This window comes from Petaurus breviceps, unplaced genomic scaffold (assembly GCF_028583685.1).
Source record: "Petaurus breviceps papuanus isolate PSGF00001 unplaced genomic scaffold, PetGlider_PUasm1.0 90825, whole genome shotgun sequence".
In the NCBI taxonomy this organism is placed as follows: domain Eukaryota; kingdom Metazoa; phylum Chordata; class Mammalia; order Diprotodontia; family Petauridae; genus Petaurus; species Petaurus breviceps.
In genome coordinates this window covers 20,587,326-20,606,665 of record NW_027187353.1, presented here as the reverse complement: position 1 = coordinate 20,606,665, position 19,340 = coordinate 20,587,326, and the positions used below count along the sequence as shown (strand labels likewise).

The 19,340-nt window shown below is 44.6% G+C and overlaps 2 protein-coding genes across 6 annotated transcripts in view; both read right to left on the bottom strand.

Moving 5' to 3' along the window:
• Positions 1-19,340, bottom strand: part of LRRC20 (leucine rich repeat containing 20) — a 96,267-nt gene that overhangs the window by 33,554 nt on the left and 43,373 nt on the right. The window lies entirely within an intron of this gene.
• Positions 1-19,340, bottom strand: part of PPA1 (inorganic pyrophosphatase 1) — a 153,964-nt gene that overhangs the window by 115,111 nt on the left and 19,513 nt on the right. The gene's annotated exons all lie outside the window — the stretch shown is intronic.

Below are 19,340 nucleotides of genomic sequence, written 5' to 3'. Positions count from 1 at the left end.
AGACAAGAGAGTTCTATGATGTCCCTAATCTTCACTGGCTCCAACTGTATCAACTTCAAGAAAAACCTCATGACTCTATTATTCTAACAGCTTCCTCCCTGGCATCCTTGCTCTTTTAATGTCTCTCATCTCCCAACCCATGTGACCCTCCTATGTGTCACTGTCAACTGCCATCTCCCAACACTGCTCTCGGCATGTCGCTCATGACCTTGCTTGGAAACCTGCAATGGCTCCTATTGCCCCTCCCATGAAGAACCAACAACTGCTCACAGTCCTACACAGGCTCTTTGTATCCAAACCCATCTGGAACTATCTCGCTTAGGCTCAATTCATCACGTCACGTGCCAGATGCTATGTCAGAGACTAGTGACATGAACACACACACAAAAACAGCTCCTGTCCTCAGGGAGCTTACATTCTACTCAAAGGGAATAACATGTCCACAGACCAGTAAATAAAAAGTAATTTGATCTTTTTAATTTTGGAGATGAGGAATGCATAAGGATTCTTCTCCATTTTAGAGATCAGAAAACTGAGGCTCTGCGAGAAGCGACTTGCTCAAGGTCACAGAGCTAGCAGCCTGCAGAACCAAGATTCCAATCTGCTTTCTCAGCTCCTCTCCTGTGCTGCTGAACAGTCCTGGAGGACGTCACAAAACAGGACCAAATGAATCCACTACAACTGTTGGCTGGTCACCACAACGGGCCCCCAAAGCCAGCCTTTTATTGGTCCCCCTGAGGGACTCCGGACAGCACTCTTCACAGCAACTGTTCAGCCCTTTTTTTTCTCCCAATTTATTTATTTATTTTTAGTTTTCAATATTCATTTCTACCAGATTTTGAGTTACAAATTTTTCTCCCTGTCTTTCCCCTACCCCACCCCAAAATAGCAAGACTACTGAATACCCCTTCCCCCAATCTGCTCTCTCTTATATCCTCCCTCATTCCCCCCTCCACCGCCCCGCCAACTTTCTAGTAAGGCAAGATGGATTTCTATACTCCAGTGCCTGTATATCTTATTTCCCAGTTGCTGTAAAAGACAATTTTTTTAAACATTTGTTTTTAAAACTTTGAGTTCCAGATTTTTTTCCTTCTTCCCTCCTTACCCACCCCCACTGGGAAGATAAGCAGTCCAATATACGTTGTACATGTGTAGTTATGCAAAATATTTTCATAGCAGTTATATTATGAAAGACTAACTATATATCTCTTCATCCTATCCCACCCCCAATTATTCTATTTTCTCCTTTGATAATATCCCTTTTCAAAAATGTTTGCTTCTAACTACCCTCTCTCCCAATCTGCCCTCCCTTCAAACATGCCCCTTCTTATCCCCTACCCCCTATTTTCCTTCAGGGTAAGAGACCCAACTGAATGTGTATGTTATTCCCTCCTTAAGCCAAATTCAATGACAGTAAGGTTGTTCCATTCCCTTTCACCTTCCTGCTCTTGCCCTTCATTGTAACAGTTTTCTCTTGCCTCTTTTATATTAGATATTTTACCCTGATCTATCTCTCCCTTTCTCCTCCCCATAAATTCCTCTCACCTCTTAATTTTATTTTTTTAGATATCTTCACTTCATATTCAACTCATCCTATGCCCTCTATCTATGTATACATGTACATACATATGCCCACACTCACATAAGTATTTATATACATATACCCTCCTATACATATATATGTATGTATACATATATACACGTATATATTTCCTTCAACTATCCTCATACTGAGAAAAGTCTTATGAGTTACAATGATCATTTTTCCATGTAGGAATGTAAATAGTTCAACTTTAATAAGTTCCTTATGATTTCTTTTTCCTGTTTACCTTCTCATGCTTCTCTTCCTTCTTGTAGTTGAAAGTCAAATTTTCTGATCAGCTTTGGTTTTTTCATCAAGAATGCTTGAAAATCCTCTATTTCACTGAATGACCATATTTCCCCCAAAGCATTATACTCAGTTTTGCTGGGTAGGTGATTCTTGGTTTTTAATCCCAGCTCCTTTGACCTCTGGAATATCATATTCCAAGTCCTTTGATTCCTTAATGTAGAAGCTGCTAGATATTGTGTTATCCTGATTGTGTTTCCACAATATTCAAATTGTTTCTTCCTGACTGCTTGCAGTATTTTCTCCTTGACCTGGGAACTCTGGAATTTGGCTATAATATTCCTAGGAGTTTTCTTTTTGGGATCTTTTTCAAGAGGTGATCGGAATTCTTTCCATTTCTATTTTGCCCTCTGGTTCTAGAATATCAGGGCAATTTTGCTTGATAATTTCTTGAAATACGGTGTCTACACTCTTTTTTTGATCATGGCTTTCAGGTAGTCCGATAATTTTTAAATTATCTCTCTTGGATCTATTTTCCAGGTCAGTGGTTTTTCCAATGAGATATGTCACATTGCCTTCTATTTTTTTCATTTGTTTGCATCTGTTTTATAGTATCTTGATTTCTTATAAAGTCATTAGCTTCCAATTGCTCCAATCTAATTTTGAAGGAATTATTCTCTTCAGTGAGCTTTTGAAATTCCTTTTCCATCTGGCAAATTCAGCTTTTTAAGGCATTCTTCTCCTCATTGGCTTTTTGAGCCTCTTTTGCCATTTGAGTTAGTCTATTTTTAAGGTGTTATTTTCTTCAGTATATTTTTGGGTCTCCTTTAGCAGGTTATTGACTTGCTTTTCATGATTTTCTTGCATCATTCTCATTTCTCTTCCCAATTTTTCCTCCACTTCTCTTACTTGATTTTCAAAATCCTTCTTGAGCTCCTCCATGGCCTGCAATCAGTTCAGGTTTTTCTTGGAAGCTTTTGATGCAGTAGTTCTGACTTCCTTGTCTTCTTCCCGTTCCATGCTTTGATCCTTTTTCTTCCCAAAAAAGGTTTCTATTGTCTGTGCTTCCTCTGCTTGCTCATATTGCCAGCCAATTACTTGGCTTTGCAGCTCTTTGCCATGGTAGAACTCTGCTTCCAGAATGGAGAGAGATTTGTCCCAAATCGCTGGGGTTTTCACAGCTGTTGGAGCTATCAGGAAGGCACCCTCTCTACAGCCCCCACATGCTCTGGCACACTGGCCACACACCCCAGGACCACCACCCAAGACTGCAATCCAGATCCAAGCAGGTTAAAGCAAGAGTAATTACCCTCTGAATGGTCGCTTGGTCCCCCTACAATCCGCAGGACAGGAGCTCTGGAAGCAGTCATGTGGCAGCAGCAGCAGCTGCAGCTGCTGCCATGTCTCTGCCACCTCTTGCCCAGCGGCAGGGGCTGGACTGCACTCTTCTGTCCCCCTGTTCCAACAGAGTTTCACACTGACCTTTTACTTTGTCTTTGGCGTTTATGGGTTGAGAAATCTGGAAACTGCCACCGCTGCTGGTGATTCACTCTCCTGAAGTCTGCTCTGGCCTGTCTGGGCCACTGGTTGGGGCCACCCTGGGGCCAGAACCAAGAGGCTCACATGGGACTGTGCTCAGCTCCTAGCTCAGTGCAATAGACTCTTCCTGTCAGCCTGCCAGGCTGCCCTCAGTGGGAGATTTGTTTCTCTCTGTCTGTTTGTCAGTTCTGTAGCTCTAATATTTGTTTAGAGTAATTTTTTTACATGTATTGGAAGTGTTCAGCCCTTCTTCTCAAGCCATCCACACCACCCCTGTCCTCCTCAGCAGAGGACCTCATCCTTCACTGAAAAAGTTTAGGCCATCTGTCATGAGCTCCCTCTTTCCTCTAACTCCACACATCCAGTCAGCACCCTCGATTCTTCTGCTCTAGTCTCAAAACAGGAGGTGGATCTTCTCCTTGCCAAACCCTCTGTTTGTATCCTTGACCCCATTCCCTCCTCTCCCATCTTATCTCATCTGCAAGCTTGCCACTTTGTTCATCTCTTTTCTCTCCTCTTTCTGTTACTTTCAAACATGCCCAGATATCCCCATCTGACCCTACCATTCCTTCAGACTGCCCCCAATACCTCTCCTTTCTTCCACAGTGTATTAGAGGTAGGTACCTACACGCACAGCCTTCACCTTCTCACCTCCCATTCATTTCTTAATCTCTTGCAAATCTGGCTTCTCTTCTGCTCACCTGACTGAAACTGTTCTCTCCAAGGTCAGATCCATCTCTTTATGAGATAACATATGTAAAACTCAATAGAAATGTGCGTGATTGTCATCCGGACTAAAGCCAGTGGCCCTTTTTCTATCTCACCCTGGGCACTCTGTCTGTAGGGTCTGACACTGTTGCCCATGCTCTCTCCTGGACTGTCTGTACCACTCCTCCACTGCGATCATCTTCCTCCTTCTCAGATGCCTGTGCCCATGTGTAATCACCACCAGGTCCTCTCCCATGCTCCATGGAATGCTCCAACTTGGGCTCCCTCCTCTTTTCTCTCTATGCTCTCTCTCTCACGGGCTCTTTGGCTCCCATTGCTTCAATCCTTAACCTACTCAGATGACTCCTGAATCCTTAACCTACATGTCCAGACTTCATCTCTTTCTGAGCTCCAGTACAACATCCCTTTTGAAACCAAAGAACATGAAATTAAAAACATCTCTCTCCTTAATATTTCACAGAATCACAAAATGTTGGAGTAGAATAGATTTATTCCCTTTAAAATCTACAAACCCAGCTCTCATCTCTCTCCTGAGCTTCAGTCTTTCCATCTCCAACCACCTGTTAGATATTTTCACCTGAATGTTCCACGACAATTTCAAACTTAACATGTCCAAAGTGGAACTCATCTTTTCCTCTAAACCCTAACCTCCATTAATATAGAGGGCATCACCATCTTCCCAGTCCCCAGGCTCACAACCTAGCTGTCCTCCTGGACTCCTCACTATCTCTCACCCTTCTCCCCTATATCCAAGCTGGTGTCAGGGCCTGTCGACTTCACCTTCATGCCCCCTCCTCTCTTCTGATACATCCCCCTCCCTGGCACAGACCCTCATCACCTCACACTTGGTCGATTTAAATAACTGCTGGATAATTCTGCCAGCTTCAAGTCCCTCCCCCTCCAAACCGCTCTCCATTCAGCAGATAAAGTAATTTTCCTAAAGCACAGGGGCAACTACTCAATAAACTCCGGTGGCTCCCTGTTGCCTCCAGCAGCAAATATACAAAGTTCCATCTGGCATTCAAAGTCCTTCATCCCCTAGCTCCCTCCTCCCTTTTCAGGCTTCTTATAGCTTCCTCCCGGACTGGTACAATCCAGTGACACTGGCCTCCTGGCTGCTGATTACACAAGACACTTCATCTCTTGGCTCCAGGCATTTTCCCAGGCCATCCTCCCTGCCAGGAACACTCCCCCTCCTCCAATGACCTCCTCGGCTTCCTTTAAGTCCCAATTTCCGGGAAGCCTTCCCCAACCCTCTCAGTTCCAGTGCCTCCCCTCTGTTAAGTATATCCTATTCATGCTACATATAGCTGCTTTGTATGTATGTTTGCTATCATCTCCTAGATTGTAAGCTCCTCAAGGGCAGGGGCTTTCTCTTCTTTCTGTATCCCTAAATAAATTTAGCACAGTGCCTGGCACATTTGCATTATTCAGCTGTTTCAGTCATGTCCACCTCTTCATCACCCAATGTGGGGTTCTCTTGGTAAAGATACTGGAGTGGCTTTCCCTTTCCCTTTCTAGCTCATTTTACAGATGAGGAAACTGAGGCAAATAGGGTTGTGACTTGCCCAGGGTCACATAGCTGGTCAGTGTCTGAGGCAAGATTCGAACTCAGGTCTTCCTGACTCCAGGCCTGGTGCTCTATCCCCTATGCCACCTCGCTGCCCTGCCTGGCACATAGTAGGGCTTAATAAATGTTTACTGATTGATTTGATTGAGAGCTCATCATTTTCTCCCTAAACCCATACTATCTCTGCCAAGGGCACTATCATTCCCCGGTCCCTGCGGTTCCCAACCTGGCAGTCCCTCTGGACTCTTCCCTCTCACCTACCTCCCCCTTCATCCCTTTTCCCTGCTCATATACAGTCATTGTAGCCCCACTCACTGCCCTGACTGGTCTCACACCCACTTCCGACACATGCTGTGCACGGAGCTACCAAATGGATCTTTCAAAATGCACAGGTCTGGCCTCTGTCACTTCAGTACTCTAGAATCTTCCATAGCTCCTCGTGGCCCATTTCAAAACTTGGCTCCAGCCTTCCTTTTCATTCACCTAGGTTCACAACTTCAGGGTCACCCTTGACCATTACTTCTCTACAACTGCCCCTCCCCCTGCATCCTATTCCCCAAACTGAAGCAGTTGCCAGGTCCTGTCAATCCTACTGCCTTAACATCTCTATGACTCATCCCCTTCTCAGTACCCAAACCACAACCCCCCATCCCTAGGCTCTGTCTCTTTTCCTGAAACTCTATAGCCTTCTAAGTGGCCTAACTGAATCCCATCTTTTCCCTCTCTAACCTATTCTCTCTATAAAAGCCTAATAGATATTCTTAAAGAACAGGTCTAACCATATATGGCTGTTCTCTTTAAGAAGCTTGCCAAGGTGGGGCGGAGCCAAGATGGCAGCATAGCCAAGATGGCAGTGTAGAAGCAGGAAAACTTGTGAGCTCTCCCCATAACCACCTCAGATCCCTATAAAATATGACTCTAAACAAATTTTAGAGCTGCAGAAGCCACAAAGTGACAGAGAGAAACAAATCTCCCACTGAAGGCAGCCCAGCAGGCCAACAGGAAGGGTCCATCGAAGCCCAGCCCTGCTTGAGCCCGAGGTTTTAGCCCCAGGGCAACCTCAACCAGCTGTGACTGGAGGGGCTTCAGGAAAGTGGATCACCAGCATCTATGGCAGTTTCCAGAAATATCAACCCATAAATGCCAAAGAAAAAATAAAAGGTTAGTGAAGAACTCTGTTGGAACTGGGGGGAGACAGAAACGTGGTTGTAATGGGAATGTAAATTTTTAAGATCTTCCCTGCCCCTAGGCTTAAGTGCAACTGGAACCTGTGGTGGGAGGCTTGTTTCTCAAGAGATACTTTGTGATTGGGCAGTGGGTCAAGAAGGTTGTTACATTCTCTGATCCAGGAGAAGGCTATATAAGCCCTGATGTGAGGCTTTGCTTTGGGGCTCACTTTGAGATGTGTTGTGTGATTTGACCAGATGAGACTCTGGGCAGCCATTGTTGAGAGCCCCCTACCTGGCTTTGAAAAACCCAGATGTTGATGCTTCCCTCTCTGGTAACTGTGATTTGGTATGGATGTAATGGTTAGACAGTTTGGAGGCCTGTCTGCTGAAATATTCTTGTAACTTATGCTTGTAACCTCTGTATATTCTGAAGTTTGGGGTGCTGACCTTTTCCCCCTGAACTAGGTAAATGACATATGTTTGATTGATTAAAGTAAGCTTGTTAACCCATTTTGAGTTGCTTTCCTTTAGCAAAGCAGATCTAAGAACCTGTTGGCAGCCACGCTAGGGACACTGTGGTGCTTGCTGCTACAATGGTTTTGTCTTTGCCCCCAGAGCGAGAAGTGGAGGCGGTGCAGCCTCCACATGGCTGCTTCAGAGCTCCTGGCCTGCAGATTGTGGGGGAACAAGTGACCATTCTGAGGGGTGATTGCTCTTGCTTTAACCTGCCTGGATTTGGATTGTGGTCTTGGGTGGTGGTCCTGAGGTATGTGACTAGTTAGTCAGCTTGTGGGGGCTGCAGAGACAGCACCCTCCTAATAACTCCAACAGCTGTGAAAACCCCAACGATTTGGGACATAGCTCTCTCCATTTTGGAAGCAGAGTTCTACCATGGCAAAGAGCTCAAAAGTCAAGTAATTGGCTGCCAACATGAGCAAGCAACAGTAGCACAAACAGACAATAGAATCCTTTTTTGGGGACAAAAAAGATCAAGGCATGGAGCTAGAGGAAGCCATCAAAGTCAGAACTCCTGCACCAAAAGTTTCCAAGAAAAATATGAACTGATTACAGGCCATGGAGGAGCTCAAGAACGATTATGAAAATCAAGTGAGAGAAGTGGAGGAAAAATTGGGAAGAGAAATGAGAATGATGCAAGAAAATCATGAAAAGAGAGTCAACAACCTAACTGAAGAAAATAACACCTTAAAAAATAGATTAATTCAAATGGCAAAAGAGGCCCAAAAAGCCAGTGAGGAGAAGAATGCCTTAAAAAGCCAAATATGCCATATGGAAAAAGCATTTCAAAAGCTCACTGAAGAGAATAATTCCTTCAGAATTAGATTGGAACGGGGGCGGCCAGGTAAGTAAGAGCACCGGCTCCAGTGTTGAGAAGACCTGGAGATCGAATCCCGGGCTCGGACACTTAGCACCCACCCAGAAACACCTGGCCGTGTAACCTTGAGCAAGTTACTTAACCCCAATTGCTTAGGGGCGGCCAGGTGGCTCAGCGAGTAAGAGCACCGGCTCCAGTGTTGGGACGACCTGGAGATCGAATCCCGGGCTCAGACACTCAGCACCACACCTAGAAATAACTGGCCGTGTAACCTTGAGCAAGTTACTTAACCCCAATTACTTAAAAAAAAAAAAAAAGAATTAGATTGGAACAAATGGAAGCTAATGACTTTATGAGAAATCAAGATACTATTAAACAGATCCAAACAAATTAAAAAATAGAAGGCAATATGAAATATCTCATTGGGAAAACCACTGACCTAGAAAATAGATCCAGGAAAGATCATTTAAAAATTATTAGACTACCTGAAAGCTATGATCAAAAAAAGAGTGTAGACACTGTATTTCAAGAAATTATCAAGCAAAATTGCCCTGATATTCTAGAACCAGAGGGCAAAATAGAAATGGAAAGAATTCACCAATCACCTCTTGAAAAAGATCCCCCAAAGAAAACTCCTAGGAATATTATAGCCGGATTCCGGAGTTCCCAGGTCAAGGAGAAAATATTACAAGCAGCCAAGAAGAAACAATCTGAATATTGTGGAAACACAATCAGGATAACACAGGATCTAGCAACTTCTACATTAAGAGATCAAAGGGCTTAGAATATGATATTCTGGAGATCAAAGGAGCTAGGATTAAAAACAAGAATCACCAACCCAGCAAAACTGAGTATAATGTTTCAGGGAAAAATACGGTTATTCAATGAAGTGGAGGACTTTCAAGCATTCTTGATCAAAAAACCAGAGTTGAATAGAAAATTTGTCATTCAAATACAAGAAGCAAGAGAAGCATGAAAAGGCAAACAGGGAAAAGAAATCATAAGGAACTTATCAAAGTTGAACTATTTACATGCCTACATGGAAAAATGATAATTGTAACTTACGAAACTTTTCTCAGTATGAGGATAGTTGAAGGGAATATAAACGTATATACATATATATATGTGTGTGTGTATACATACATATATATAGGAGGGTATATGTGCATATGAATATATATGTGAGTGTATATCTGTGTACAGGTATACAGAGACAGAGGGCACAGGATCAATTGAGTAGGAAGGGATAATATTTAAAAGGTAAAATTGAGAGGTGAGAGAGGAATATAATGAGAGGAGATGGGGAGAGACAAAATGGGGTAAATTATCTCATATAGAAGAGGCAAGGGATAACTGTCACAATGGAGGGGAAGAACAGGAAGGCAAAGGGGAATGGGTCAACCCCACTCTCTTGAATTTGGTTTAGGGAGGGAATGACATACACACAAAACTGGGTATCTTGCCCTACAGGAGAGTAGGTGGGAAAGGGATGAGAGGGGGGATGATGGAGGGGAGGGCAGGTTGGGGGGGAAGGTAGTTAGAAGTACACACTTTTGAAAAGGGACAAGGTCAAAGTGCAGAATAGAACAAGTGGAGGGGCTGGATAGGATGGAGGGAAATATAGTCAGTCTTTCACAATATATCCACTATGGAAATGTTTTGTGTAACTACACATACACCACCTATACTGAATTGCTTATCTTCCCAGTAAGCGTGGGTGACGAGGGAAGAAGGGAAAGAATCTGGAATTCAAAGTTTTAAAATCAAATATTTTAAAAATATTATCATTATTATTTTTTTACATTCAGCTGGGAAATAAGATATACAGGCACTGGGAGATCCACCTTGCCCTACTGGAAAGTTGGAGGGGGCATGGGAGAGGATATAGGAGAGAACAGATTGGCGGAGGGAGTATATAGTGGGATCGCGGGTTTTGGGGTGTTGGGTAGGGGAAAGATGGGGAGAAAATCTGTAACTCAAAATCTTGTAGAAATGAATGATGTCGGGGCGGCCAGGTAGCATAGCGAGTAAGAGCACCGGCCCCAGTGTCGGAATGATCTGGGATCGAATGCGGGCTCAGACACTTAGCACCCACCTAGAAACACCTGGCCGTGCAACCTTGAGCAAGTTACTTAACCCCAATTGCTTAGGGGTGGCCAGGTGGAACAGTGAGTAAGAGCACCGCCCCAGAGTCAGGATGACCTGGGATCAAATCCAGGCTCAGATAACTTAGCACCACACCCAGAAATAACTGGCTGTATAACCTTGAGCAAGTTACTTAACCCCAATTGCTTCAAAAAAAAAAAAAAGAAATTAAGGATGTCAACTAAAAATAAACATAAAATTTAATTAAAAAAAGAAAAGAATTAAAAAATAAATAAATAAATAAGAAGCTTCCCAAGGCTCCCATTGCCTCCAGATTAAAAGCTCAGTTCGCCTCTTTGTGCACTTTAAAAGTTTGCACTATTAGGCTCCAGGCTAATCACACAACACTGTACTTCTCCCTCCCCCTTCTCCAACTCTACCCTCCCACCAAACTTGACTACCTGCCCTTCCTGACACATGTTCCATCTCAGGCCTCCACACATGTGTATGGCCTGACTCCATGCTGAGAACGCTCTTCCTCCTCACGTCTTTCTCTCAGAACTCTGGCTCCCTTTAAGCACAGCCTCCTTCAAGAGGTCTTTCCCAGTTGCTGGTACCACCTCTCCCCTTCCTCCTCAATCACTGCACATCCACTGTGCACCGACTTTTCTGAGAACATGTTCTACCCCAGTAGAACTGGAGCACTTTAAGAGCACAGACAGCCTTGCTTTTCTCTTTGTATCTTCAGTGCCTGAAACACAGAAGACATTTGTTTGTTTAATGACTTAAATCTAGGCACAAAATCATCATAGGATTTAAAGCTGGAAGGAGCTGAGATATATCACTCCACCATACTGATTCCAAGCCTAGTAAGCTCTATCAGATGGCTCAGAAATCAACGTCAGCCAAGCCTCCACACTCCATTACCACCACTTCCCAGTCAAAATGGTCCTAACAAAAGGGGTTCTACAGCAATTTTGAATATTAAGTCATGATATTTTGCTATAATGTTTCCTTACACATCCCAGATGAGTCATCTGAGGGCCTCCCCACCTCTCTTCCCTCCCCTGAAGACAACTGTGATCTGTGAGTCTGATTAGACAGGAGATATGAGGAGGCTGGCCACTCTGTGGCCTTCTTGCTTTAGGCTCCACTGCAGGCAGCCTGTGGATCTTCAAGGCCCTTTTCATCACTGTTTCTATCAATATCTTACATCCCGGGGAGCAGGCCTCCCATGATGATAGATGATAATTTCTGTTGATTACTCCTAACCATCAAGAAGCCTGAGCAGTGGCTGTCTACCCTGGACCAGGGTTTTTAGCCCATAGAGGAAGAAACACCAGATGTCCCCATACAATCACCTAACTGATACTATTAAAGCCCAGATCTGGCCAGACCATTCTCCTGTTTAAGAAACTTCAATACTTGCCCTAAGATAATACCTCTGGAATAAAGCATCAGCTCCCCTGTTTGATATTTAATGGATTTCTCAGTCAAGTATCAAAAGGGACTGAGGACTTCTTTGTGGGCTGTAAGGATCTTGGGAAAGCCATGATCAGATGTGTGACTACAATATGAGCCTGTCTTCAATCAGAAATGGTAAGATTTAACAGCCATCAAGGAAAGTTCCCCTGACTCCCAAATATCACCCTACCTAAGAGCTCACCAGTCTAAGATTCATCTGCCTCAAGATGCACCTTCTTTTATAATGAAAAAGTACTTGATAAGGGCTAAGGGTGATAATCCTCACCTTAGTTAAGAGTCTGATTTAGTTTAAGCATTTTACTCTCCCCAAAACCTCACTAAAGGGACATTTATAACAACATAGGGCATTAAGGGTGGGAGGGAAGAAGAGGTCTAAGAGGGGCATAGGAGCTGGAGGGGTGGGGTAGCAGGGTGGTTTGTGCAGCCACAAGGAAATATAAAGATGCCAGGAGCCTTGGTAAGCTAGGGACAGAAAAGTATAGAAGGAGGAGTGTTAGGACACCTAAGAGACAATACAGTAGAGAGGAAAGAAGTACAGGATTTGGGACGAGGAGGCCTGGGTTTAGCTCTCACCTCTGACTTTCTGAGTCTTATGACCCTGGGTAAGTGATTTCCCTTGTCCCTGACTTCTCAAAAGCTCTCCTCCTTCCCTTTAGTGCCCTGGTCAGCTCGAGTGTTTCTTTCTATCTAGGCCCCTCCTGCACCCTACAGATGCCAGGATTCTCCCCCCTTCACTACACATTTTATCTCTGCCTGTATGTGTACATGGGATTTCCCCCAGCAGGATGTGACCATCTCCAGAGCAGGGAAGTTCTTATTTTTGCCTTTGTTTCCCAGCACAAGGCCTGGCTCGACATAACTGAACCATAAGAGCTATCTCAAAGGGGCCTGGGTTGCTTCATGAAGTGGTCACTGCTCCATGTCTGCAGGTGGTTAAGTCAAAGATGGGGAAGTCCACTTGTTGGGGATGTGAACAAGAGGCAGAGGAGCTCAGTTTCAGGTTGGATTCAATAACTTCTTCAAACTCTGGGGTGCTTCAGGGCTAAGCCTGCTCGGCACTCCAAGGGAAAGTATCCCTTCCTAACTGAGAATTCTGACACAGCTGTGTTTTGCAGATGACAAACTTTGCAGAAAACTGAGGAAACACAGATGTTAATGTTGTTGTATGATCTGGAGACAAATCTAACTTATTTCATTACAGACAGATGAGAATTTTATCATTAATCACAAGGTAGATCATTTGCAGAGAAGATACAGACTTCAATCTTAAGAGAAAAGAGTGAAAGGAGAAATTTCAGAACTTTATCAATTAAGCTGGAAGTTGAAAGTAACATCTTCACTGTAGCAAAAACTACTATTTTCACAAGGACTAAGACTAGTTTTTAGAGGAATAGTCCAGAAGCAGAGAATTGGAGAAGTCACTTCTCAGATCAACTAGCCAGGCTGAGGTATGTTGTGAGTCAGTGAGTTGTGGAATCAAGCACAGAAGGCACCAATTTAGTTTAGCAATGAAAGCAGATAATGCACACAGAAGTTACATTCAAAAAGGACCTTTTTACAGAGATAGAAAGAAGAAACTGCAGAGCTGTGGGTTAGGGTTTTTCTTATCCATGTGTCTCCTTTATAGGATGCCCTTTATATATGTCTCCTTTATATATGCCCAATTTTCCCCACAGATAATGAATGTACTGGTAGGAGTGGGACCCAAGTTTACATGTGAATTGTGATGTATTTATTATTTATGCATTTATTTTAATATATCAGTACCTCCATTAGTATTTCTCTTCCCTTATTAAATAAACAGTTATGTTTAAGATCTAAAAGTGTTATTACTTAAGAGTGTCTAGTTGTATTGTTGTGCCTGGTTTTCCCTACCTCAAGGAAGTAAGGGGACTGCCAGGTCAGCTCCGCCCTCCCCCACTGGGTCTCCGCCCTTTCCCAGTCAGCTCACCTACATAGAAGTGGGTGGGCTTCTGGGTCAGGCACGGGAATTTCTAGGTGTGTACTCACCAATCATTGCTTACAGTGGGCCCCCTTTATAAGCTGAGGTTTTGCCCCAGATAGGGGCTGTTGCTGGCTGCTGCTACAGCTATTGCTGTACCTGGGACATGCAGTGTGGCCTGATCAGCTAACATGGTGTTGTAATAAAAGGTCCATTCTAAAATTATTACTTGGGTTTTGCTCGCATTAATCAAGGTACAGCAACATACATAGAAATATATTGGTGGGGGCTCAAGAACTAACGTAGTAAATAGAGGAGTGTATTTGTCCTCAACAGAGAACTTGAGAACTGAGAGATCTGACAGTAACTGCATTGTGATGGGTCTTCTTGGGGAAGTCTAATCCTACCAGTGTGAGAACAAATTGGAGCAATCAAGTCAGCCCAGTGAGTGAGTAGGTGTCTCTAAGCCCAGGTGAGAGATGTGGGGCACGACCAGTGGAAGTGGTCACTCCATGTGGGGGAATTTCTACTCTGGGATTTTTTGGGGGGGTGCTCTTTGAATCGCAAAGGACCCCTTGGAGAGATTCTTTATCTAAGATTTATTGGATGCCTAGTGTCACAGGGATTCAAGAGCAAAAATGTTTTTCCTCTGTTTCTTTTTGAAGCTCAATATAAGACTTAAAAAAAAAACAATTAGAGCAGTCTCGAAATGGAATGTACTTCTTTGTGAGGTAGTGAGCTGCCTGTCCCTAGAAGTCTTGCAGCAAAGACTGGATGTCTACTTATGAGAGATGTTGTAGGAAACACGCATATTCCAGGGAAAAGGCCTAGCAGTCTAAAAAGACTAAAAGCCTAAAGCCTTTTTTATTTCTAAATCCCATGAATAATCAAAGTAGTGAAGAGTGTATCATATTTTTTTGCCATTCTAATCTTCCCCTTCCACTCCACTCATGACTTATTGGCTACAATATCCCTTGCTTAGAAACCCAGATGAGGGAATAAAGCCAATATACTCCCCCACAGCGTCAGGCAAGTAACAGTCTGCTACACAAACCCTTTGTGGATGGACCTCTGAAGTATTAAAAATTGGAGAGACCCTAATGATCAGTGGCTCCAGCCTCTGTATTTGAACAAAAAGGACTGAGGACTAGGGAAGGGGAGAGATTTCTTGTCTCAAAGTCCAACCCCTCTTCTCAATGCCTTTCTGTCTGAGACAACCTCCTATCCACATTCTAGATATCTTGTATGGGCTCAGTGACTGGAATGTGATCCCTAGGGGCAGCGGCCACTTTTTTGGCCTTTTTTTTGCCCTTTCTTGCTTTCCTAGTGCCTGGCACTGTTGATGATGATGGGATAGCAACAAAGATGACAATGACAACAAAGGGGACAATCTTTCTAGGGCAAGGGAGAAGGCCCTGTCCCCAGGGAGGCCCTCTGAGGGGCAGGGAGGTCTGTGCATTGTCCCCATGGAATACAAAGCAGCTTCCCCTTCAGAAGAGAAGCCCCCCAACTACACACACACTACTACGAAATCCCACAGCCGATGCTACATTCCAAGCCCTAAAATGATAGACTAGGAGAGTTAAAAAGGGCCTCAGAGTTCAATTACTTCCACTTCATTTTACAGAGAAAACCAAGGTCCAGAGAGAGGAGACTCTGGACAACTGTTGATTCCTGTCTGGACCTCCACTTCCTTCTCTATATCAATTAATAACTCACCGAGCATTTCTTAAGTACCAGTTGTGTGTCAGGGGCTTCATTAGGTAGGGGGATACAAAGTCAAAGGTGAAACTGTCCCTGAACCTCCCAGAGCTTACATTATACCAAGGGAATACAAGTATGCATATGCATATGCATATATATATATATATAAACATGTGTACACAAACACACCCCTACCCCTGTAGCTATACAGAGGTATATATTAAAGAGGAGTCACGTGTAATAAGGTTGGTAAGGGAAGATGGGAACAGGTTATGAAAGGTTCTGGATGCCAAAAAGAGGAGTTTATAAAATGAAGGTTTAGATGATGTCCCTTCCAGCTTGAAATCCAAAACTGTTAAAGTCCCCAAGGTGATGAGTGAGACATCCAGGACTTAAGGCCAGTTCTCCTAAGTCCAGGACTCTTTCCAAAGCACACAATGTTACCTTGGTGCAAAACTGGGAAGAAGAGAGGAAATGTCAAGCTGAAAGGGGCAGAGATGGGCAGGTTTGCTAATAACCAGCCCAGGGAAGAGTCCTGACCCCATCCCTAGCCTGGGGCATCTTCTATGGCATTCTGTCAGACAGTGGATAGACTTGGCTCTGAAAGCCTTCTCCAGGGATGACAAAGGCAATACTGTGTTGATCAGACAAGCTTCTTTTGCACAAAAAGAAGTCTGTTTCCCTAACAGTTTTTGTAGTTTCTCGTTCATATTTATGTGAAGCTGTTCTATAGTTGTATTGTTGGGTCCCCCCCCCAAAAGTCTAAATAAATAAATAACAGACTGAGTGTGTCCCAGAGCCTCCAAGTGGAGAATAACAGGCTTCAGTTTTGGAAGGAGGCATCTCTCCCTTCCTCCCCTCCACCTGTAGCATCAAAGGACACAGGCTAGTCCCTGAGCACACCCTGGGTCTGCAAAATTACTCTCTGTTCCCAATTAAGAATCGATATTGACCAGGCAGGGATCTCGGAGAGTCCTTCTCCTGAATACCAATGAAGATGCTCCTAGGCCCACCAGAGTAAGGGCCACATGTCCTATTAAGAGTAAAATTTCCTAAAGATCAACAGCAGATCTTGTTCTTCAGCCCTCCTGTTCCCCTTTCCAGCCAGGGGGCTCCCCCCTTCCCTTTACAGGTGGCTCAGGCCCACTCACAAGGACTCAGTGCCAAGCTCCATTACTGCATAATCATGAAAGGGATTAATGTGAAATAAGAGCCTGAAGAAGGTTTCAGTCAAACAGGTGAGGACCTTGGATGCCAAGATCAGAACTTTCAACTATCTTCTGTGTGCTGTGGAGCTGGTAGATCTTAGCCAAGCCAGTCATTTTACAGGTAAGGAAACCAAGGCCCTAGAAAGTGACTGTCCCAGCTCACAAAGCCATGTCAGAGAAAGCAGGGCCTTGGACTCTCCAGTGCACTCCACCAGGAGCCCCTGTATAGGGCATTATCAGAGTGTGACACGACTCAGGGCTCAGCAAGGTCTCAGCACTGGAAGGGCCCCTCTGAGCACTGGCCAAACATCCCTGGCCCAGTGCAGCCAGTGGTCCTGTCAGTGCAGCTCCACACAGCTCTCACTCCTGCATCTCCCTCACCCTCCTCACAGCCTCCATTCCTCCCATCTCAGTATCTTCTCAGGTCAAGGCACCTACTCTCTCCCCAACCTTGCCCCAAGAAGTAGCCACTTCAACTCTGCACTCTCTTTTGCCCCCAGCGTCTTGACCTAGTAATCTTCTCGATGCCCTTGTCTTGCCAAACCTCAGCTTTGCACTGCTCTAACCACCTGTCTCTTCCACATCTATCCACAAGCTGCCAAAGGAGGATGAGCAAAGACCCACATGCTAACGATCCACTGCACATTCATGTTATTCAACTTCATTTGGGCCTTTGTGAAAAAGGCAATGCTTTAATTACCCCCTAAATTGATGCCCTAAGAGGGGTTGGGAACCTTCAGTTTTGAGCCACCTGTGGCCCTCTAGGTCCTCAAATGCAGCCCTTTAACTGAATCCAAGTTTTACAGAACAAATCCTCTTATTAAGGGAATTTGTTCTGTGAAGTTTGGGTTCATCAATGGGCCTCACTTGAGGACCTACAGGGCCACACGTGGCCTCAAGGCTGCAGATTCCTGACCCCTTCTATCTCACTCCCCACAAAAGTTATTCCAGCCCTTCTCTCAGCTAAGGATCTCACCTCATACTTTACTGAAAAAAATGGAGACCATTCTATGTGAGCTCCCCCTAGTCCCCTTCTCCTTAGCAAGGCCAACTCCTCTTCATATGCACTTGACTCCCTCCCCTCTCCTTTCCTCCAGCAGACTATGTCCTTAATCACCGCCCAATGCTTCTGGTTTCCAGATTTTTGGCTCTTCCTGCTACACTATAGATGACCCCTGAAGAGGAGTCCTTTATGTGAAATCCTTGGCAAGTGGTGAGTTCTCTGGCCATCCCCCATGCTAAGAATGCCCTCCCTTTGCCATCCCCATTACTGACCTCCCCAGCTTCCTTTAAGCCCCAACTAAAATCCTGCCTTCTACAGGAAGCCTCCCCAACCCCTCCTAATTCTAGTGCCCGGTATTATTCTGTACATGGCCTGTCTGCACATGTTTGTATTTGTTTGCTTGTCTCTTCCATTAGACTGTCAGCTTTTTCACACTTAGCACAGTGTCTGACACACAGTAGGTCCTTAATAAACGCTTACTTAGTGATTAAGGTTGGAAAGTTCCATTGGAGCCAGATTAAAGAGGGCCCTTTGGGGGCAGCTAGGTAGCACAGTGAATAGAGCACTGGCCCTGGAGCCAGGAGGACCTGAGTTCAGATCCGGCCTTTGACACACACACACACACACACACACACACACACACACACACACAAAAACTAGCTGTGTGACCTTGGGCAAGTCACTTAACCCCAACTGCCCTACCTTCCCTCCTCCAAAAAGCAAAAAAAAAAAAAAAGTAGAATAGTAAAGATGCAAAATTAATTTAAAAAAAATAAAGAGGGCCTTTGATGCTACTGTGGGTAGGAATTAATAATCTATCCTACAAGCAGAAATCCAGGGGAACTCACCACTTGCCAAGGATTTCACATAAAGGACTCCTCTTCAGGGGTCATCTATGGTATATCAGGAAGAGCCAAAAATCTGGAAACCAGAAGCACTGGGCCCAAATCTGAGTTCTATTGACAGCTCTGTCTGATGTTAGATAAGGGACCAGCCTGCTTTTGGCCTCAAGCTGAAGGAATACTGGCTATATGGAATACATCTATATGAGCACTGAACCCATCAGGCCTCAGTTTCCTCATCTGTAAAGTGACAGGTTTGGACTGCATAACCCCTAAGGTCTCTGCCAGTCAGTCAATTAGCATCTATCAAATGCCTACTGTGTGCCAAGTCCAGTGCTGAGTGCTGGGGACACAAAGGCAAAAGGCAGTTCCTGCCCTCCAGAAGCATCTGGGCATCCAGGAGCCAATCCCTGCAGACCCCAGGCCTTTGTATTTGATCTGAGGCCACAGGGAGCCACCTAAGCAGAAGAGGAATTGGTGGGAGAAGTGCACTAGGCAGGGGCTTGGCTCCCCATGGGCAGGATATAGCAGAGTTGTCCACAAGGACAGTCCCCCTGCCAGTCCCTCCGGCAGCTCCCAAAGATTTTCAAAGACACAGATTTCCCAGCCTTCTCAGCTTTAATTGCTTATCAGCATTCTAATTGTGCTCATGGCAGAGATCTGCATATTCTCCCATCAGTCCCAAAGGGGCTGATTGGCACATGGTCACGTGCTCTGTATCTGCATATGTTTACCATGCACCCACAGTGGGGAGAATTGTCCGCCTGTTCAGTGAATTCTAAATTCTATCTGCAGTTTAGGAGGAAGAGACAGAAAGATTTCTCCCACCTGCACAATGACTGCACAGTAGGGTAATACTGAGCGGCGTTGGCCAAGGCTCTCATTGCCTGCTCCCCTCACTGA